This window comes from Trichomycterus rosablanca, chromosome 2, assembly GCF_030014385.1.
Source record: "Trichomycterus rosablanca isolate fTriRos1 chromosome 2, fTriRos1.hap1, whole genome shotgun sequence".
NCBI classification, from domain to species: Eukaryota; Metazoa; Chordata; class Actinopteri; order Siluriformes; family Trichomycteridae; genus Trichomycterus; species Trichomycterus rosablanca.
In genome coordinates, this window is record NC_085989.1 from 35,717,703 (window position 1) to 35,742,636 (window position 24,934).

Sequence of the window (24,934 nt, forward strand, 5' to 3'; positions counted from 1 at the left end):
TTTTTTTTTACTGGTACTGGCGCCTGTTGCTTGTCTCTGGTAGGCATCAGTGTGGGGGATGCAGTTTCATGACTTCATTAGGCTTGGCTTTGCAGCAGTGCAGTTAAAGTTAACAGGTTCCCTTGACTCTGCACTCTTATAAACAGGTGCTCCCTCAGGCCTGCTTTAAATCCGAGAATGATAATGGGCTGGAGACGGGGGAGAGGCAACTGAAGAAAGTCTGTCCCAAAAGATTTAGGAAAGCCATATTTAAAACAGTATAGCTCCTGAAGGACACACAAACATTGGTGAGGACAGAAGCTAATCCTAAATCACAGGATCATGATGCAGAACAATACAGGGAAGGAGCTGTTTCACTGAGGGGGGATTTTTTAGTTATTTCAGTAGATGAAAATCACATCTACAGGTCTGACGTCAACAGCTTCATTGCTAGCGGCAGAATTATTATGATAATCTTTTTAATTATGGCTATAAGTGACATTTAGAAACAAAAGGGCTGTAAAGCAGCTAGAGCCTGGAAAATGTAATGAATTGATTATGACTGTTTAAAAAAAAAAGTAAAGAATGAATCACTTCTGTGGAGAAACACTGACGCTTTTGAGATAAATTGCCTAGAAAAGTAATTAGCCCTCAAACCTTTACACAAATTATTGTCAGAATTTGTGATTCATATCAATGTAACTACAAACTTACATTTTATATATTTATTCTCTTAACTGACAAGGGCACAAAAAATTACTTTTGATGTTTTGGCTGACCAACTTGATTCTATAGAATATTCTATATCTTCAAAAATACAACCGGAAGCTGAACCATACATTACTTCTATGCAGAAACGGCATTATTGACTTGCTCATGTGTAAAAGTATCATCATCATAGGGGCGTATATTGGGATTTTACAGAAACATACAGTACGCTGCCATCAAGGTGACTTTTTTTTCTGGAAATGTATGGTTATGTCATTAAAACAATACCAGGTCTCAATCCTGTACATGATATAACAGAGTGCACATGCTTGACTGGCCTGCCTGAAGTCTAGATCTGTCTCCTATTGAAAATGTGTGGCACATCATGAATGTTTGTTTGTTTGTTTGTTTATTAGGATTTTAACATCATGTTTTACACTTTGGTTACATTCTTGACAGAAACTGTAGTTACTCATTACACAAGGTTATATCGAACACAGTCTTGGACAATTTAGTATCTCCAATTTACCTCACTTGCATGTCCTTGGACTGTGGGAGGAAACCGGAGCACCCGGTGGAAACCCATGCAGACACGGGGAGAACATGCAAACTCCACACCACCCAGACCACCCCACCTGGGGATCAAACCCAGGAGCTTCTTGCTGTAAGGCAACAGTGCTACCCACTTAGCCACCGTGCCGCATGCACCTCAAGAATAAGAGAATGAACCATGGTCCATGTTGAGCAGCTAAAGTCTTGTATTAATCAGAAGAAGTTAATGTACAGTACAGGCCAAAAGTTTGGACACACCTTCTCATTCCTGTGGTTTTTCTTAATTTTTTTTTAATTTTCTACATTGTAGATTAATACTAAAGACATCCAAACTATGAAGGAACACATATGGAATTATGTAGTAAACAAAAAAGTGTTAAACAAACCAGAATATGTTTTATATTTTAGATTCTTCAAAGTAGCCATATTTTGCTTTAATGACAGATTTGCACACTCTTTGAAATTTTCTCAACCAGCTTTATTAGGTTTCCACCTGGAATGGTTTTCAATGAATGTTTGTGCCTTGTCTAGAGTGAATTTTTGGAATTTGTTGCTTTTTTAATGTGTTTGAGACCATCAGTTGGGTTGTGCAGAGGTAGAGTTGGTAAAATATAAAACATATTCTGGTTTGTTTAACACTTTTTGGTTCACTACATAATTCTTAATAGTTTGGATGTCTTCAGTATTAATCTACAATGTAGAAAATAAAAATAATCAAGAAAAAACATTGAAGAGAAGGTGTGTCCAAACTTTTGGCTGGTGTGTCCAAACTTTTGGCCTGTACTGTACATCAAGGCCCCTTTGTATAAAACCTGGAATATAATTATTAGTAGCTATTCCAAACAAATATTTTAAAAGTTAAGTGACTGAGGTTAAAGAGGCAACCTGATCTAGTTAAGGTGGCTGTAGTTTCATCATTTCTCAACTTATTTAGGATGAATTGAATTAAGCACCTTTTAGGCGTTTAGGCTTTTTCATGTTAAACTGTCTTGTTGTTGTTATTATTATTATTATTATTATTACTGTTATTATATTATTATTATTATTATTATTATTATTATTATTTTTATAATTATTATTATTGTTATTATTTTATTATTATTTTATTATTATTATGTTATTATTATTATTATTATTATTATTATTATTATTATTATTATTATTATTATTATTATTAGGGCAGCTGTAGCCTAGTGGTTAAGGTACTGGACTGGTAATCAGAAGGTTGTTGGTTCAAGCCCCACCACTGCCAGGTTGCCACTGATGGGCCTTTCAGCAATGCCCTTAAACCTTAATTGCTTAGACAGTTTACTGTCACAGTACTGTAAGTCGCTTTGGATAAAAGCGTCTGCTAAATGCCGAAAATGTAAATGTATTATTATTATTATTGATTTATTTTGTTTTTACTCTAGAAAAAAAAAAACTCTACCAGCATAATTGACTTCACAAAGAGATGCGCTATTTATCCTTGTTAAATTAACCCCAGATAATTAACTAATGAATTACACAATCACCTAATTGATTAAGATGGCATGGATTGGTGTTGCATGACGTCAAATTAAGTCTTACAGTTTCAAAGGATATGAATACATTTTATTTTATTATTAGTTTTGAATTGTAAATTGAAAACTGTAAATAAATGTAAAAAATAAAAGAATTTGATATCTTTAAATGTAAAATCTTAGTCAATTACATAATTTCAGTGCATTGCATAGAATTGCCTGTGCTTATGTAAAATGACTAAGACACTCCTAAAAATCCTCAAATCTGTGAAAAACTGACATTTTTTCAAATATGTTTTTCCTTTTTATTAAAATCAAGCAACATACTTCTAAATCAGTGAGTGTAAATATAAAGGAAAAAGAAAATGGTAATTGGTCTAGCCAAGTTCTCCAGGCTTGACTGGTCCTCATATAAACAGAAAGTATTAGTTACTGTCTTTTAAAAAATCTGACAGGAAAAGTAACAAAAAAATTACATTTGAAGCCCTTTTGGAATTCACTCTCCTCTTCCTTCCATTTAGAAGGAATTGCAGGCGCTAATTAGAGTTTTAAAAGAGTTTCTGAATTTCAGAAATCAGTGAAGTGAGAAACGGAAGATGCACAGAGGCCATTTGCATTTATCTTGGCTTCATCGCCATGTCACAAGATCTGTCACCATTAAACCCACCGCTAAATATTATTACCAAATGTCATTAAAAGGGACCGTACAGCCTCTGAATCTACAATTTCTAAAAAACCTCCAGTGGTATAAAGTGTTGAAATGTTCAAATTATACACGTATTTATACACACTGCATATGCATACAAATAAAAGCAGGCTAATTACTTAATTACTTACTTACCCATGAATATTTAAACATAAGTACGAATGACCTATCAAATATCAAGAGGACGGCGGGGTGTGGGTGTGTTGGGACAAAAAAAAAAGAAGCATAGTGAGATAAGAGAAGGTAAACGAAGAACACATTAACATTAGCTATAATGAGCAACATTATACAAGACAAAAATTAAAGAAATACATTTAAACTACACATCCCCCTGCATCCTCGGATTCTAATGGGCTTGTATAAATTTACACAAGCCTCGTTTTCTTAATTCCTGCTAATTATTGGCATGTAGTGCTGTTTTCAATCCCCATAAAAAAAGATGTCTGTTGTTTCACAAACTGGTTGTTATTTGCCGAATCAAAACAATATTATTTCAGCTCTGATGATTTAATTGCTGATAGGGTGTCTTAAATGAGATTAAAATGAATGCGGCAGATTAACAAGAAGCCTGATCACATGTTCAGACTGTCTGCACCCATGCTAAATTTCCCCCATATTCAGACAACCAGCCAGCTGGGCCCCATACAGCCTTGGGCTAGCAAAATGTTAATTGGGATTCTAATACACTATTTTATTTGCCACAATCTATAAATACCACTTACCATCGACGGGAAAACAAAAGCACCAGTGACAGAGGCATCTCGTCGAGATGGGTGAGGGAGATTTTTTTTTTTTCTTTGTATTCACTTGTTCATTGGTGAACCATTTTACTAATGGAAAAAAACAATTTGATGCCTTAATAATAATAATAAAAATAATGCTGTCCAGTTTTTGTTTCAATATTAATAGAGAAAGTGTGACTGACTGTGGGAACTGTGGGCACCAGTTGTGTGGATTTCCACAAGGTACTCCGGTTTTCACGTCTTCCAAAAATATGCATTAAGTCGACTAGCTACTCTGTATTTGTTTATGCATTTTCTCCCCTTTTAGCCCCCCGCTCTGATTTGAGGAGAACGAAGCTAGCCCACGCCCCCTCTGACACGTGGGCAGCAGCTGTATGCATTTTTTACCCTCACTAGGTGGGTGCTAATGAAGATCAGCCCTGTGTAAGGAGAGACACACCCTAATCAACGCACTCCTTCCCCGCCCCTGTGCAGGCGCCATTAATCAGCCAGCAGAGGTCTTAGTTGCATCAGTTACCAGGAGACCCTATCCGGCTTACTACTACCCCACCCCTATACGAACAACAGGCCAATCATTGTTCACGTGGCCGTTCAGCCCAGCCGGATGGCAGAGCTGAGATTCGATACAATGTATTCGAGATCCCAGCTCCGGTGTGCTAGCATGTGTTTTTACCACTGCACCGCCTGAGAGGCATCGACTAGCTACTCTGAACTGGAAATAAATAACTGGGTGGTGTCCTTGCAATTGATTGGCACACTGTTCTGTATGTACTTTTACCACGACTATAATCTGGATGAAACAGTTAATAAAATAGAACAATTATGAATTACCATGGCAGTAGGTGGATTGGCTTATCATCTTATAGAAACGTTCAGAAGGTGAACTGACTCCTTTGATTTGTTCCTGTAAATAAGTGAAAGGGTGAGTATGTGACTCCCTGCATTAGATCGGCACACTTTGTAAGCGGTAAAGTCAGAATAGACTTATATCATTAAAAATAAAAAATCAGTTGAATATAATCTTATTATTACCACTAAATTAGGAAGTTATGGTACATAATTATATCTTATTTCGGAATTTAAGTTGCTGTATGTATGTTTAGCAAAAAAAGAAGTATGCATTCCAATGACTTGGGGGTTGTTCAGTGGCACAGTGGGTAGTGCTGTCATCTCACAGCAAGAGAGGCCTTGGTTTGATTATCCACCTGGGCAGGCAGGGTACATTCTGTGTGGGTTTACTCCAGGTGCTGCAGTCAGACTAGATAGATAGATGGATGGATGGATGGATGGACGGACAGATAGACAGACAGACAGATAGATAGGTGGATGGATGATAGATAGATAGATAGATGGATGGATGGATGGATGGATGGATGGATGGATGGATGGATGGATGGATGGATGGATGGATGGATGGATGGATGGATGGATGGATGGATGGATGGATGGATGGATGGATAGATAGATAGATAGATAGATAGATAGATAGATAGATAGATAGATAGATAGAGCTACTACAAATTCTCCTGTGTGTGTGTCTGCCCTGTGATGGTTTCTATCTTTCTTCCAATTAATCAGACCCACCACGTCCCTGATCAGGATAAACCATGGAGAAACAGACAATGAATAGAATGAATGAATGAAATTTCAAGAAGTTCATGTCATGCATGCCTCATTCAAGAATTTAACAGTAATCATTTGTCTTTAACTCTATACAAATATGAAAATAAATTATGATGTATATAATTATGTATGACTGAAACCCATATGTAGACACATTTACATTAATTTTCATAAATCTGTAAATAAAGCTGTAATCGGAGATTCTGATCTTAATTCACTCATTTAATGGAATACTATATTACTGTTTACTATAACAGAAAAGAATTGATTATAGCACTTTTACTTTACTACTCATAAGTGTACTCTGTGGACTGTAATATAATTTTAAATTTTTATTATATTGTTACAGGTATAAAAATGGTTGTACCGTTTTAACACTGTTGGTTCACATTTGGAGACCACTTGCAGATTTAGTGTACTCTAATTTAGTATACTTAAGTACTTTTTCTCTCCACCAACAGCCTGCTAACTTGGTGCATTGCACATAAAGTATGTAAATAATGGATCTAAATGATTATTGCACATATATTTATCTCATAAAGTGGCAGCCTATTTGTTTCACAAATGAAATAACTAAAACCACTGTGTATCAATCCTGATTTTTTTATGCCAGCGCAGGCCAGTACGTGCGTATTAGAAGATTATTGTACGCGACAGCACCCGCAAATGAATCTGTCCAAATGAAGCAATTCAAATCTCTCTTCAGACTGCATTGACAGGACTGAGTGGACCTTCCTCTAAACTTAAGCCCAATTGTAGTGGAGTAAAAATATTGCACGGCATCAATCACGTTGACAGTAATGCACCGAAATGGCCCATAAACAGCTACAACTTTCCATCTCCCTACGACAACCTATGGGCCTTATTGCTGTACATTAAGACTTAAAAATGTGTGACGAATTCCATTAATCCAACTCATTGCATAAAATTTCCATTTGATTTTCTTGTGTGGAATTTTAGATGACCAGGAGAGCATTGGAAAGCCCTCATTATTTCATATTCAATCAATCAGTCAAGTGCGAAAGAACGTCAGCCGAGCGGGCGGGCGCAAAGCTTCAGGCTGATTATGGAGATGGACGTTAGATCATTAGAACAATGCCCGTCTGCGTGAGCATGCCCATTCCTGAGGATGTCATTGCTTCATTATTATTGACATGCTGCATTACTTAGCTGGCCTAAGTGTCCCTAGATATGACAGACGTAATGCTTATAAACTATGCTTGAGTGGACAAAACCACGATCAGACAAATATTGTGCTGGTGTAAAAATGAACATTTCATTGTGTGTGTGTCTTTCGACGTGTATGCACTCAGACGTGGCCTAGATGATCATGGACCAGAGAGCTCGATGATGTTGGATTAAATCTGTTTTCCAGTAATTCATCGGAAACTTGGACATCAGATGCATGGTTTGGCAAGTACTGGTAATACAGTGCCTTAAAAAAATTATTCATCCCCAGTTGTTTTTAAATAAGTCGTTCTAGCCACAACCTGGGATTTGTATCAGGTTGACTTTCAACTTATTGAAATAGCAAGCAGTGTGTTTCTATTTAAATAAGTCAATATGTATTACAGCCAGGTGTCTGTTTATATAAGTCTTTACTAATTTTAGCCAATTTCTTCATGGGCGGCACAGTGGCTTGGTGGGTAGCACTGTCACTTCACAGCAAGAAGGTCCTGGGTTCAATTCCCAGGTGGAGTGAGCCGGGTTTGCATGTTCTCCCCATGTCTGATTCCCTCCCACAGTGCAAAGACATGCAGTCAGGTTAATTGGAGATACTAAATTGCCCTAGGTTCAAGTGTGAGTGTGTGTGTGTGTTTGCCCTGTGATGGACTGATGACCTGTCTGGTGTGTTTTCTACCTTTTGTCCAGTGAATTGGACCCACCGCGACCCTGAATAGAATAAAGCGGCGGTAAAACAGACAATGAATAAATGAGTTTTGTTTGTGAGCAGTTGTGTACAACAATTTTCAGATGCTTAATTAGGTAAAGACTCTAACGTCAATTTTTTAGTGTTTTTTCACAGTGTTCTAATGACTTGTTCTTTTGCAGAACAAACCTCTTTCCCAATTCGATTTTTGCCTAAAGAATTTAAATAATTTTCATAATAAGGTGCTACCAGCACTATATCACTTCATTGGCTTAAAACTATGTTTGTTTAAAACTATGCTGCTCAAGTTCTTTCATATTCTAAAAAACTAAAATAATAAATTAGCTCATATGACCCTGATTCTTTATCAGCTGCACTGGCTACCCACTCAGAACTTCTACACCCTTACTGTCCGGCACAATCACTTAGGTCTTCAGATAGTAGTTTTTGTCCATTGCAAAATTTAGATTAGTTACTGTTGGTGCCAGATCATTCATCGTAATGACACCCAAACTATGGAATTCATTACCACAATGTCTGTGCCTCTGCTCTTTATTTTCTTCTTTTAAAATTTGCCTAAAAACCTGCATTTGCTCTCTGTCCTGAGTGTGTGAACTATGTATATGTATAAGAAAGGTGCTATTTAAATCCAGCTTATTATTATTATTATTATTATTTGAGGGGACAGTAGTAGCCTAGTTGGTAGAGCATTGGACTATCAATTGAAAGGTTGAGAGGGTAAATTCCAGCTCTGCCATGCAGCCACTGTTGAGTCCTTAAGCAAGGGTCTTATCCCTCTCGGCTCCAGGGGCGCCATACAATGGCTGATCCTGCGCTCTGAGCCTAGCTTTCAAACAAGCTGGGATATGTTAAGAAAGAATTTTGTTGTAATGTACACGTGTATATGCTTATATGTCAAATAAAGGCCTTATTATTATTATTATTGTTGTTATTATTATTATTATTATTGGTAAAGGTGTATATGAACATCGCCACTAAACTGCACAACAAGGAATGGCCTGACCTAGATAGTGTGGCTGCAGTTTCAGATTTTGTCTTGGCTTTACAATGGATGGAACTGTACTTATCTATGATTTTATTCCTGACCTTTTAAATGCTTCAGTTAAATTCATGTGGTCATGCTCTACTGTAGTGATAGACTACACAAAGAGATTACATATCTACCACTGTAGGGCAATTTACAACAATTGATCCACAATTCTCTTAGGCCAGAGTTGTTTTTTTACTATTTATTTATTTCAATTTAAGTGAATTTATTTCTTGTATATTGTTGTGTTGCAATCACTGACAATAAAACCACAAAACAAAAAAAGTTTTGCAATGCACAGACCCAAGACATAATGGAATGCGATAATAAATAAGCAGTTAAAAAAAGACTGACTCGTGTCAGCAGGGTGGTAATACACCTCGCTGTGTCTCGGCAGTCCAACTGTGCCTTTATCAGCACCTTCAAATGCGATTGTCACACAAGAGGAATCGCGCCAAGAGCAGACAGAGAGGAAGTGGCACACCGGTCAAAGTTTTTCAATTTCACTGCCAATTTCCTGCGTAATTACTGCTGCTTTTGATGGTCTTTTAACGGCAGGGACCTTCCACTGCCTCTCAGCGGTGAGCCGCGAGATGATCTCAGACACTCCGTATACGCAGCATACGCCGAGCGAGTGTCTGCATCGCCATCAACCCCCGGGACGCCGTCCCTCCTCCCCCCAGGTGGAGGTCAATGAGCTAGCGCTAATGTTGCATCGAGAAACCAACATGGCCACTGGGGCTGACAACTTTGATGGGCCAAATCTGATAGTCCTGCACTTCTAAGCTCTTTCACAGTACTCTGATTTGCTAGGACGGGTCATGTGACTTACCTGCACCCAGATGCTAGTTGCACAGTACGCCATGTGGCCAGAGGTCAAATAGGAAGCGCCAGTCCGCCGGAGAAACAGGAAACAGATGAGAGGTCACAGATCATTAGAACATATCTATCAGGTCTTTCAGGGTTAGTAATTCCCCCAGTCAAATGTTGCCATGTAAATATGTCAAATGGGAATGAAATTACCACTGCGCTTTATTGACTGTGATAAAATCTGAAAAGCGCCACTGAACATAATTACATACTTGTCAGAGCCATAAAAATTAGCTTTATTATCAACGGAATGGTTTTGTACAACTTCATTTCTGTTCGATGCCATCCAGATGGGGCCACTTTATGCACTTGAACAGTTTTTATGCAGATCCCCACTTTTTTTTCCTTCCTCCGCTCATCGCTCTCTCTCTTCCTACATCTGTCTGCTCGGTGGAGGGAGGTAGAGAGGGAGGGATAGATGGTGAGCGGGAGAGAGCGTAAGGCTGATGTTGAATGCTACATTAGCTCTGTCAGGGCTCAGACGCTTTTTCACGTGCTGGAACACCTGCAGTGTGGGGACACAACAGAAGGACTACAGAGCCGTACTCAGGTGAATAAAACAACTGAATAAACTGCAGTCTGATGGCAGATACACAAGAAAAAAATCAACAGTTTTACTTATTATCTGTTCATGGAACTATGTACAGCCTAAGACCTGTACTTATGCTATATGGCATAAAGTATATGGACACCTGACCATAAGCTAGTTGGATAACTCATTCCAACACGATTGCCATTAATATGGAGTTGGTCCCTCCTTTTGTTGCAGGCCTCCACCTGGCAGCTTAGTCAAAAAAGCATTGTCAGACCAGTTACTGATGGAGGCCCGAGAACGGATGGCCTGAGATTTAGTTTTTGGTTTAGGATTGTCATGCTGGAACATGAAAGGGCATTTTCTAAAGTGTTTAAACTTTTTAGTTCTAAGTATGGCTGAAACAGCTGAACTCAACAATTAAGAAGCAATAATTACGAGGATGCTTTTGGGCAATTAATGCACAGTACAAATTATACATGCATTAATAAGCAACACATTTCATTTTATTTCTTGCTGTGTAGATCTCTAGCCTTTAACTCTGTGTCTGTGAACAATGCTTATAGGGCAGTTTTAGCTTTGTGGGCAAGGTACCGGACTAGTAATCAAAATTTTGCCAGTTCAAACGCCACCACTGTGAGGTTGCCCTTGTTGGGCCCTTAACCCTCAATTGCTTAGATTGTATACTGCCACAACTTCAGAATAGAATAGAATGCCTTTATTTGTCATGTATACATATACAGGCGTACAGTACAACAAAAAATTTTCTTCGCATATCCCAGCTTGTTTGGAAGCTGGGGTCAGAGCGCAGGGTCAGCCATTGAATGGCACCTCTGGAGCAGAGATACATTTTCACTTTGAGTCCTGACCTCAACCTCACTAAACTTCTAGTTCAAACATGGATTCCAAGCCTAGCCTTCTCATCCAACATCAGAACATGCTTTTTTGAGCATTGCAGAGCCATTGCAGACCCTTCTGGGCATCCACACAAACACAATTGGCTATGTTTAATGAAGAGACATTGGACAGGGTCTATTCCTGCTGCTGCTGAGGTATGTGGTCTCTGGGACTGGCCCGAGGTTCTCCACAGATGATCTGTCTGGGAACTCAACATTAGCAGGTGATAAGGCCCGGCCTCCAAAAGAGTTGAGGCTGTTATATTAATGCCCATGATTTTGAAATAATAAAATGTAAGAATCCATTAATGATGCCAAATAGGGATTTTTATTGCAATGATTAGACTAGAATTAGCTTTTTTTAATTTGTTTAAATGTGCATGCATCCTGTATTTGTTTATAACGATTTTATATATCTTGGGTATTCAAATATGAATATAAATTTCACTGGGTGGGTGAAATCATTTATATCACTTGTGTTTCTCTGTAGAAAGATGCTTGAGGGCATTTGGTGAGTGGATTCAATGCACTTATTTACATCAAATACAGTGCCTTGCAAAAGTATTCGGCCCCCTTGAACTTTTCAACCTTTTGCCACATTTCAGGCTTCAAACATAACGATATGAAATTGTAATTTTTTGTGAAGAATCAACAACAAGTGGGACACAATCGTGAAGTGGAACGAAATGTATTGGATATTTTAAACTTTTTTTAGAAATAAAAAACTGAAAAGTGGGGCGTGCAATATTATTCGGCCCCCTTGCGTTAATACTTTGTAGCGCCACCTTTTGCTGCGATTACAGCTGCAAGTCGCTTGGGGTATGTCTCTATCAGTTTTGCACATCGAGAGACTGAAATTTTTGCCCATTCTTCCTTGCAAAACAGCTCGAGCTCAGTGAGGTTGGATGGAGAGCGTTTGTGAACAGCAGTTTTCAGCTCTTTCCACAGATTCTCGATGGGATTCAGGTCTGGACTTTGACTTGGCCATTCTAACACCTGGATACGTTTATTTGTGAACCATTCCATTGTAGATTTTGCTTTATGTTTTGGATCATTGTCTTGTTGGAAGATAAATCTCCGTCCCAGTCTCAGGTCTTTTGCAGACTGCAACAGGTTTTCTTCCAGAATGGTCCTGTATTTGGCTCCATCCATCTTCCCATCAATTTTAACCATCTTCCCTGTCCCTGCTGAAGAAAAGCAGGCCCAAACCATGATGCTGCCACCACCATGTTTGACAGTGGGGATGGTGTGTTCAGGGTGATGAGCTGTGTTGCTTTTACGCCAAACATAACGTTTTGCGTTGTGGCCAAAAAGTTCGATTTTGGTTTCATCTGACCAGAGCACCTTCTTCCACATGTTTGGTGTGTCTCCCAGGTGACTTTTTATAGATATCTTTGAGAAATGGCTTTCTTCTTGCCACTCTTCCATAAAGGCCAGATTTGTGCAGTGTACGACTGATTGTTGTCCTATGGACAGAGTCTCCCACCTCAGCTGTAGATCTCTGCAGTTCATTCAGAGTGATCATGGGCCTCTTGGCTGCATCTCTGATCAGTCTTCTCCTTGTTTGAGCTGAAAGTTTAGAGGGACGGCCGGGTCTTGGTAGATTTGCAGTGGTCTGATACTCCTTCCATTTCAATATGATCGCTTGCACAGTGCTCCTTGAGATGTTTAAAGCTTGGGAAATCTTTTTGTATCCAAATCCAGCTTTAAACTTCTCCACAACAGTATCTCGGACCTGCCTGGTGTGTTCCTTGGTCTTCATGATGCTCTCTGCGCTTTAAACAGAACTCTGAGACTATCACAGAGCAGGTGCATTTATACGGAGACTTGATTACACACAGGTGGATTCTATTTATCACCATCAGTCATTTAGGTCAACATTGGATCATTCAGAGATCCTCACTGAACTTCTGGAGTGAGTTTGCTGCACTGAAAGTAAAGGGGCCGAATAATATTGCACGCCCCACTTTTTAGATTTTTATTTCTAAAAAAAGTTTAAAATATCCAAAAAATTTCGTTCCACTTCACGATTGTGTCCCACTTGTTGTTGATTCTTCACAAAAAATTACAATTTCATATCGTTATGTTTGAAGCCTGAAATGTGGCAAAAGGTTGAAAAGTTCAAGGGGGCCGAATACTTTTGCAAGGCACTGTAATTGATAATAATGGTTTTTATATACAAATAGCTCCTCCTCTACCACTCTCACGTTACATTTATTTTAAAACATAGCAAAGTAGCACAGAGCAATAAACAACTCAAAAAATAACTTAAGCAAAAACAAAACAAGCTCACATACACATGCATGATTTTAGGATGATCTAAAATGACCAAAAAAGACCAAAAAAATGCAGGCCGTTACAATTGTTAGTAACGTATTTTTATGCAAACATTTTAGAAAGAATAAAAAAAAAAACTTTACAAAAACAATATTTATTTATTTATATGTTTTATAGGAATATAATTATAGGATTAAACAATTTAGTTTAAATTAACTTCATTTAAATGTAATTAATAATAATAATAAATATTATTATTATTATTATTATTATTAATAACAATAATAATAATAATAATTATTATTATTATTAATAACAATAATAATAATAATAATAATGATAATAATAAATGATACAACCCCAAATCTGAAAAAGTTGGGACAGCAAGGAAAAAGCAAGAGTTTCTTACTTTGACTTTTGATTGCAGACAGGATGAACCTAAAATATTTCATGTTTTATCTGCTCAACTTCATTTCATTTATTAATAAACATCCATTTCTGCATTTCAGGCCTGCAACACATTCCAAAAAAATGTTATGTTGCCATTCCTTTTCACCACACTTAAAAGACATTTTGGCACTGAGGATACCAAGCGATTTAGTGTTTCAGCTTTTATTTTGTCTAAATTTTCCTGCAAACACGTCTTAAGATGTGCAACAAGGTCGTCGTTGTCGCATTTTTTGTTTCAAAATCCTCCACACATTCTATTGGGGACAGGTCAGGACTGCAGGCAGGCAGGCCAGTCCAGTACCAGTACCCTCCTCTTCCACAAATGCATGGACGTCCCTGGAAAAGACGGCGTCTTGAAGGCAGCATATGTTGCTCTAAGATCTCAATGTACTTTTCTGCATTAATGCTGCCATCACTGAAGTGTAAATGACCTTTGCCAAGGGCACTGACACGACCCCATACCATGACAGACCCTGGCTTTTGGACTAGTTGCTGATAACAGTCTGGATGGTCCTTTTTCGTTTTTGGTCCAGAGCACACGGCATTCATTTTTTCCAAAAAAGACCTGGAATGTTGATTCATCTGACCACAATACACGCTTCCACTGTGTGATGTGTCCACTACTGTGTCCATCCTAGCCCAGATAAGTCGACGCCGCTTTTGGACATGGTTAGCATAAGGCTTCTTTTTTGCACGTTTTTAGTGGCATTTGTGCATGTAACTCTGTATTGTTGTGCTTGATGTGGTTATATCAGCTATTGTTGAATGGTGGTTCTTGATGCAGTGCCGTCTGAAGGATCAAAGATCACGGGTGTTCAGCTTAAGCTTGTAATAATAGTAATAATAATAATAATAGAAATAGAATACAATAGAAAACGTTACCCATGTTTCAACAGCTTTTAATTTATAACTATTAGGACATTAGGTTATGCCACAAAGTTAAATAACATTATAAATGGTTTACACAACCAAATTAATAAAATTAAGATGCTGTATGTACTTTTTTCACCCACTACTAGTTAAGTTAGCCACTACCTGTAGGAAGCCATTGTATCAAAATTTTGATTTTAAATCAAAACAATAGTAAATCATTTTTTAATTGTGTTTATATAGGCCATTAAATGCTACTTTATGCTACCATTCGTACCATTTGCTTGGAAGGCTAGGCTCAGTGCTCCACTGTGGCAGCCTGTGAGGTTTTTTGGCCCACAATCCCGTTCTCTCACACCTGAGTCTCAGGCCCGTGAGCGCTGTGACATCCCCATGTCCCACCAGCCCCTGAGCAGCATGTCACTCCTCTTTCACAAACAGTTTTACCTGCATCATTTATTCATCTCTTAATTATCAGTAGTTGCTTCTGTCTCTCCCTTTTCGAACTCTATTATCATATCAATTAGCATGTCCGTCTCAGTCCTGAGTTCCACTCATACTGCATTTTCATCAAACCCATAATGCACCTCTCAGAGCCACTGAATTATTGAGGGAACAAGTCCAAGCGAGAAGCAGGGAATACATATTGTAACAGAGGAAATTTCAGAAGAAATGAATCAAGGTCTGCATTCATAACATAGGCTTATTCAGGCAAATGGAGGCAAGCATTTACCTCAAAACCCAGCATTGCTTAAAAACACATGTATTGGCAACAGCATAACTCTGAACAACACAAAGCACAGAGACGATAGATTATCCAACCTCAAACCCACCCACATAGACACCAATATGAACAGGTACACACATATCTCCCACAATTCCTCAGAATGTAACACCTATAGTATACTGTAGAACTATAGTTGAATATAGTATATAGTATTGCCAAATACCCCAGCGACAGTGACCTTGCTGCCTGCAAGTCCCAAACAAAGATTTTTTATTGTACCAAAGGCCACCCACTTATTCTTCTTGGCTTTGATAGTTAGATGTAGGGCAGGTTGAGTCTCAACCAGACATTGTGGGCTGTGTCTTCCAAATGCAGAACCACATGACATCATACCTTGGTGCTTAACTGATACGATATTTACATTTTTTACATTTTCAGCATTTAGCAGACGCCTTTATCCAAAGCGACTTACACTACAGTTACAGTATACAATCTGAGCAATTGAGGGTTAAGGGCCTTGCTCAAGGGCCCAACAGCAGCAACCTGGCAGTAGTGAGGCTTGAACCAGTGACCTTTTGATTAGTAGCCCTGTACCCTAGGCTACGGCTCACAATATGTTTAGTGCAGTGTCCCACCTAGTTACCAAACAGCTTTGGGAAGACCCACCCACCTAAAGGAAGCAATTGCCACTCTCCATTCTAGTTCACCTGTCTTACTTATGCCCCTCTGCCCTGGTCACTGGCATCTGTGCGAATGGTTTCCCCATCTCCAGGATTACTAGCACTGCTTTTAAGGTGTTGAATGCTAAAAGTTCCTTCCATTTTAGTCAGGTCATGAAGCAGGCAAGTGATGTTTGTGAAGCATTCAGTGCAGTAAAACCTAGTTAGCTTCTTGTTGGGTAGATATTCATGCCGTTGAAGTCCCAGCTGAGTGGTGTTTTAGAATACTGCGCCATGAATGGCTGCTTGAAACTGCCTATTATGGACACGACTCTCACAGCTTCCTCATTCTGACTCCATCATCATGGCAAAAACTAGCTCAGGCTGCTGCTTTCCCCCAAGATTGCCTTCATTTCATGTGCAAGTCAAATACTTCTGACACACTCTTTGGGTTAGACAGCTGCAAATGTTGTTGAAGGTGCAGTGGGCAGCTCCATCTGCAGGATGTTTGAGTAGGACAGCCCAACTATGCTTTCGATGTTGGCGACCTTCCCTATGGATCTTCTGCTTCAAATGTATGGGCCTTACCCAAACCGCCACTGCAAAGTCTGTCATACTCTCCCAAGTTCCCACGCCTTCCAGTGGGAGCCCTTTCAACACCTGCAGCATTGGTCCCTTCAAGGTGGCTGCCAGTTGTACTGCCTTTGTTTAAACGTTTGCCTTCCATGCTTCCTGTGCCTCCATGGAGTGTTCACTCTTTATTCCAATCCAACTTCTGACCAATACAAATTGAGAGTGCATGAAAAGAAATGACACAACAACAGCCGAACAATTCCTTGACAAAACAACTATGTACAATAGAAAATGTCTATTAAGCACATTGTAGTGCCAATGCTACAATACGGGGACTTTTACTGACAGTGACGAGGACATCTGAAGCTGGCATATCCTCCTATTAGCAACACATGCAGTCTAAGCCAGTTCAATCTACAGACATAGGCCCATGTTACAGGTGCACTTTCTGTTGTCTCTGCAAGATCTGCTCGGTTTAGTGGGGTTTGTGAGGCCTACACAGTAATTGCACTAGGCACAAATTTTACAGACTGCTTTTGTCCCCTGGGGACCTTTAAACCAAGTGTGCTATACCCTGATCCATTTCCTGCCCGGGATTCTGTAGTGCATTAAGCTGCTGCAATCATGAGTTTAACACACTACACTAGCCTGGGTTTAAAGAAGAACCAAGGCCACTGGACGAACATTTTTTATCTACTTACACAAAGCACAGTTTCCTAAACACATGAAGTAAAATGAATTACGTTTTATTAAGTTATTCAACACCCCATATTATTGCTGTAACAGGTAATTAGTTACTTAGTTACTAAATTAGCCAAGGTCAGTTGTAGCCTAGAGGTTAGGGTACTGGACTAGTAATTAAAAAGTCGCTGGTTCAAGCCCCACCACTTACAGGTTGCCACTGTAATATTCAATTGCTTAGATAATACACTGATCAGCCATAACATTAAAATCCATTTTTCAGCTCCACTTACCATATAGAAGCACTTTGTAGTTATACAATTACTGACTGTAGTTCATCTGTTTCTGCACATACTTTTTAAACCTGCTTTTACTCCAATGGTCAGGACCCCCACAGGACCATGACAGAGCAGGTATTATTTAGGTGGTGGATCATTCTCAGCACTGCAGTGACACTGACATGGTGGTGGTGTGTTAGTGTGTGTTGTGCTGTTTTGAGTGGATCAGACACAGCAGCGCTGCTGGAGTATTTAAATACCATGTCCACTCACTGTCCACTCTATTAGACACTCCTACCTAGTTGGTCCACCTTGTAGATGTAAAGTCAGAGACGATTGCTTATCCATTGATGCTGTTTGAGTTGGTCATCTTCTAGACCTTCATCAGTGGTCACAGGACACTGCCCATGTGGAGCTGTTGGCTGGATATTTTTGGTTGGTGGACTATTCTCAGTCCAGTGACAGTGAGGTGTTTAAAAACTCCAGCAGCGCTGCTGTGTCTGATGCACTCATAACAGCACAACACACACTAACACACCACCACCATGTCAGTGTCACTGCAGTGCTGAGAATTATCCAACACCTAAATAATACCTACTCTGTAGTGGTTCTCTGGGGGTCCTGACCATTCAAGAACAGAGTAAAAGCAGGTTAAAAAAGTATGTAGAGAAACAGATAGACCACAGTCAGTAATTGTAGAACTACAAAGTGCTTCTATATGGTAAGTGGAGCTGATAAAATGGACAATAAGTGTAGAAACAAGGAGGTGGTTTTAATGTTATGGCTGATGCCAAAAATGGACAAGAGTCAGACTTGAATTTAGCCAGCACAATAGAATATAAATTTCACTCATTTTAAACCCTGCCATCCTAGTCAAGCAGTCATCTTCAAGTGTCTACAGGAACACTATGTTATGATGAAAGGTAATCTAAGAAGAACTTAAAATATCTGTTTAGAAAGGTTTACAAAGCTATTGATAATTACCATGGTGAAGAAATTGTCATACTGTGGTGCTTTTCTGTTTGTGGAATTAAAGAACTCATTATTGGGGTACAGATAAAGATAATATACTCTGTATAGGAGAAGAATGTGAGGTCATCTGTTCATTATTTAACAAGACCTGAAACAAGCCTAATTTAGCTGAGGTTTTGCATTGATTACGTTGGTGCATTTACTATACACAGTTTACTATAAATGACCATTCACTTGTTTGCATGCAGAGGCCACTCTTTTTCTTTTCCCGTTTCCATTAAAGTGCAATTGCATCGTCTCCTCTCCCCACATTTTCGCCAAACAGCTACAAGCCTCAGCATCTGAAAATCTATACGATATTGATCTACAGCCAGTTGCCACAATTATTCCTCTGAAGGAAACACTGACAATAAATTACATGTGCACAGGCTTTTCAGCTGTCGCTCGATAAAACGACCATCTCTTCGCGAGTCAGGTGGGCTGTCACTGTACCCCTCACATGTTCACACACTCATATAATGGCCTTACATAAAGAAGGGTCTGATAATCTCTCTCTGTCTGTGTGTGTGTGTGTGTGTGTTATTATTCACCTTACTATCAGACTTAAATATGCAAAATTGCACTTAATGCTTGATGAGTAGCATCAAATGTGTTAAATTAGGCTACCAGCATTAAATTTGCAGGTAGGTAGGTCTTCAGGAGCAGTCTCAGGCAGTTTGCTGAGAGCAACAAAGGTGAAATCAATACAACAGCTGTCAGAAGACATCACAAGGAAATTGCTAACATTTCATAAACCTAGAGAGGGATGTAAAAAAATGTCAAAGACCATAATCCAAAAATGGAAGAAATGTTGACTGCCAAGACTGCCAACACCAAGAAAAATAACTAAACAAACTGCCAAATATTGTTTAAGAGCTCTGCAAGAATACCAAAACTGCACAGGACTAAGAGGCTTAAAGGTAAATGGAGTGAATGACCGCATCTCCACAGTGAAGCTGTTGCTTCATTCTGGACACAAGACAGCACCCTTGGAGTAGGCTTAAGAACATAATAGTAAACCGGATGCATTTTGAAGCAATATTAGGTTGTATAAGACCAAAGTTGAACTTTTTAGTCATAATTTATACAGGTACCGACTAGGCATAACATTATGACCACTGACAGGTGAAGTGAATAACACTGATTATCTCTTCATCATGACACCTGTTAGTGGGTGGGATATATTAGGCAGCAAGTGAACATTTTATCCTCAAAGTTGATGTGTTAGAAGCAGAAAAAATGGGTGAGCATAAGGATTTGAGCGAGTTTGACAAGTGCCAAATTGTGATGGCTAGACGACTGGATCCGAGCATCTCCAAAACTGCAGCTCTTGTGGGTTGTTTCCAGTCTGCAGTGGTCAGTATCTATCAAAAGTGGTCCAAGGAAGGAAAAGTGGTAAACCGGAGACAGGGTCATGGGCAGCCAAGGCTCATTGATGCACATGGGGAGCAAAGACGAGCTACTGTAGCTCAAATAGCTGAAGAAGTTAATACTGGTTCTGATAGAAAGGTGTCAGAATACACAGTGCATCGCAGTTACAGGGCTGTTTTGGCAGCAAAAAGGGGATCAACACAATATTAGAAAGGTGGTCATAATGTTATGCCTAATCGGTGTATATGTGACAAGTAATAAAATGTGAGAAGAACTTAATTCTCACAGTAAAACATGATAAAGGTTTACTTGTGTTTTGTCTGTGTCTACATCTGAGTCTTTTACTTCATAAAAGTGAAATACCAACACACTGGACTATAGTCCATGATCACTAAAACTGACCCACTAGACCTTTTTTTAGCTGTGCAGACTTTGCACCAGCTACAGAACCACTCCACACAACAGGACCCACACCTGTGTTCATTTTATTTTATTATTTATTTTTTATACAGGCTAAATTGCTTCATGTTAATTTATGTAAACATGTTTTACTCTACTTTGTTGTAAATTATATGCAACTGATGGCATATTGAAGACTGTGACCTTTAACAATTTCCTCCTTGGCAGATGCTTTCATCCAAATTAATATATGGCAAATGTCATATCAGAATACCTTGATGCACAATATGTGTTACATATATACTTATTTTTGTCCTCGAAAGTTGAAAGTTGGGGCTTTGGACTTCACTTGACTTAACTGAAAATTTGGGGCTTTGGACTTCACAGCCTTGATTTGAAAGTTGGGGCTTTGGACTTCAGTTGCAGATAGGAGGCTTTAGACTTGAGAATGTAAGGAATTTTCAGAATGTAAGGAATTTTTGACTTGAACAGCATGTAAAAGGTGTTATATTTAAACAGTTGGAATTTAAGCAACTTTCTAGCAGTTTTTTTTACTCTACTAGTATTTTTTACCTGGCTTGATCAGCAAATTATGGGATTTGTATTTAAGTACAACTTTAAATATAAAAAACAGACACAGGGCTTTTTGACTTGACTAATACATTTGAGATTTTGAACTTAAATTAGGCAGCTGCTTAATGCTTTAGATTTGAGTAGCAGGTTTTGTTTTATTGAGTATCAGATATGGGGCTTTGAATTCAACTTTAGGAGCAGATAAAAGACTTTAAGTATCAGATACAGAGCTTTGAATTTGACCAAAATAATTGAAGTGGATAAGGAAGACATGCAGGTGGTTGGGTTGACAGAGGAGGATGTTCAGGACAGGGCAAGATGGAGACGAATGATCCACTGTGGCAAACCCTACCAAAAACTGCCAAAAGAAGGAGTAAATCATTTTGTTGAGCTAAACAGCAGTGGACTACAGATGTAAATGCTACAGATTCAACTATTAAATTTATTCGCTCTCTTTTTTTATGGAAATAAAAATGCAATGACACACAGCTGGTCATGAAACACCTGAGCACCCAATTACATATGGTCTCGTGAAATTGGCATTCCGAAGTTATGAATATATTAAGTTGTACACGACCCTGAATTAACATCAACATTGTGCACTTGAATTTTAAAGGTTCTTATTTAAAGTTGAGGAGTTGGATTATGTAACTTCTGGCAGTTTAAACAGTTCTTTTATAATGTGAGTGAAAATGTGAACATTTTTGTAAAGGTAAATATTAAAGGTAAGATTTGAATTAATAACTTTAAAAAATCATCCAGAGTGTTTTACAATATAACACATGAGTTTTATTTAATTTTTTAACAACAAATTTATTTTAATATTGGTTTAGATTACAGAGCCTACAGAGCAAAAATGGCAAAAATGAAATAGCACTAAATGTAATCTTTTAAATAATTTGCTAAGTTATTGAGTGGCTTATGAGTTAAACAATAATATACTTCAAATTCTGCAATATTTGTATAGTATTTGGACAATTGACCATGAGCTTGTTGGACATCCCATTTCAAAACAAATATAATGACCTCTATAACAACAGCCACACTTCTGGGAAGGTTTCTCACAAGACGTTAAAGCATGTCTATAGGAATTTGTGCTTAATCAATCAAAAATGTACACTGGACTCTGGTGTTGGTCAAGAAACAGTTAATTCTAAAGTTAATTCTAAAGTTAATTCTAAAGCTGAGTTCGGCTCAGGTCAGGGCTCTGTGCAGGACACTGGAGTTTCTTTAAAGTTTCTTTCTTCCTGACCTTGCTGGAACAGGAACGTGCCTTCCCTAAGCCGTTGCTGTAAGCATACAGTTATATAATTGATCCTATATAATGGAGTTATTACACATGTTGGCAATTGTTGGGGCGGAAACACACAAATTCCCTGGTTGTATTTATATATTGTATTATACACCGATCAGCCATAACATTAAAACCACCTCCTTGTTTCTACACACATTGTCCATTTTATCATCTCCACTTACCATATAGAAGCACTTTGTAGTTCTACAGTTACTAACTGTAGTCCATCTGTTTCTCTGCATGCTTTGTTAGCCCCCTTTCATGCTGTTTTTCAATGGTCAGGACTCTCCCAGGACCACCACAGAGTAGGTATCATGGTGTGGTGGATCATTCTCAGCACTGCAGTGACACTGACATGGTGGTGGTGTGTTAGTGTGTGTTGTTAAGACACAGTAATGCTGATGGAGTTTTTAAACACCTCACTGTCACTGCTGGACTGAGAATAGTCCACCAACCAAAAATACCCAGCCAACAGCGCCACGTAGGCAGCGTCTTGTGACCACTGATGAAGGTTTAGAAGATGACCAACTCAAACAGCAGCAATAGATGAGCAATCGTCTCTGACTTTACATCTACAAGATGGACCAACTAGGTAGGAGTGTCTAACAGAGTGGACACAGCATTTAAAAACTCCAGCAGTGCTGCTGTGTCTGACACACACTAACACACCACCACCATGTCAGTGTCACTGCAGTGCTGAGAATGATCCACTATCTAAATAATACCTGCTCTGTGGTGGTCCAGTGGTGGTCCTGACCATTGAAGAACAGGTTAAAAGCAGGTTAAAACAGTATGTAGAGAAATAGATTGACTACAGTCAGTAATTGTAGAACTACAAAGTGTACATATGAGTTTTGGTAAAGATTAAATCTGTTTTGGCATCAAGTTTCTGGCGGCATTGTGGCTCGACATCTCACCAAGAGCTTCATGTATGGTTTTCCTTAAATTTGTCACCTTTCTGTATGTACACAGCTGTGTCAGACCAAATCACTTGAGAAAACTGTAATCAAGAGAGGATGTCAGTGAAAGCAAAACCAATCCTGAGTAGAACAGTGTACTGGTGGCTCTGGTTTAAATCATACTCGGTGCATTAAGAGCACTGTGTCCTTGTACCGCTCTCCCATATTGTGCTGACGCTAAGAAATAACAGGAGCAGTATTCCCGCCAAACCCACCATTTAAGTCCACAAACTGCCATGTATTATTATTTTTTACACTTTTCTCTCATTCTCTCATCTCACTCTGATTAGTTCTGTTTTCCTTAGAACAGGATGAAGGAGAATTAATTTTATCACTTAATTTCGCCACCGTATCGCCACCCGCCTGTAATGACTACCGCATCAATCCGGACCCCTCGTTTTTCATGAAAATTAATCGACAGAGTGCAAAAAATTTATCAGCGTATCAACAGATTAGGGGACAATTTGAAGCAATGAGGAAATCAATTGTGGGAGCTGTGGACAGGGATCTGTCCCCCCCATGACGAGAGGAGCTGCGGGCGACTGCCGGGAACGACTGCTCACCGCCGAAGAGCCATTTGTTCATCTCAGATGACCATTAATCACAATGAGTTACAAATGACCCTCCAAGTTCACAGCAGGCACACGTACACATGCAGACACAGACACAAACACATGCAGTCAAGTACACACATACAGATTTCTGCTACATCACATAACCACAGTCGAACTGATACTGGGATATAATGTAATGCTGTCTAATAAACATTTTATTTCAGAGTATCATTCATAGAAGAAGAGTGCATTTATTGTCATATATACATACACATGTACAGTACAATGAAATTCTTTTTTCAAATATCCTAGCTTGTTTGCAAGCTTGGGTCAGAGCACAGGGTCAGCCATTGTATGGAGCCCCTGGAGCTGAGAGGGTTAAAGGTCTTGCTCAATGACCCAACAGTGGCTTCATAGCAGAGCCAACAATCTTCCAAACGATAGCCCAAAGCTCCACCTACTAGGCTGCCACTGGGCAGAAATGGGCAGGCTGGGCAGAAATGGATTAGAAATATTTAGATTACAACAATCCCCTAGTTTTTGTACTCCATCTAAAAAGATATCTGCCTGTGTTGAGTACTATAAGAGTATTAATACAAGTTTTAAGGCTGGTTGACATAACATCTATCAATATATTAATACATAAAATAATCAGTGTAGTTATTTCCTATTACCTTTTACAATTTCTGCCACTTGCACCACCCCAATGCTGGCTGTGAAACACTGCAGACTAGTACCCAACCTTTCTGACAGGTGAGATTGCCAGCCGATTATTTTCACACTAGCTGGCAATTAATTTTCACAGAGATCTGTACTGTGTACAGAAAGTCTTGCAGTCTTGAAGATCTAGTCACCAAGAGTTGCTGTTGCAGTAGCAATAAAGGAAATCCCAATTCTTGCAGTCATCCCATAGACACGGCCAATGCAGAGCTCAGAATATCAGAAACATTTAAAAAAAAAAAATGTACATGAACAACAAAGCTGATCCACATATGAACTCACTGCACACGTGTCGGAAGGGGCAAGTGTCAGTCTCGGCTCCCCTCAACTAGGGTGGAGATCAACATTAGTAGAGATGAAGCGTAATGCAACAGGGTGATTGGATAAGCTAAAGTCGGGAGAAAAGGGAGAGAAAATGCATAAAAAATGTAATGTCAATTTTTTTTACATTTTATTTAGAAATAATTTTCAATCTAATTTACAACCTAATCTGCAATTAAATATTTTAC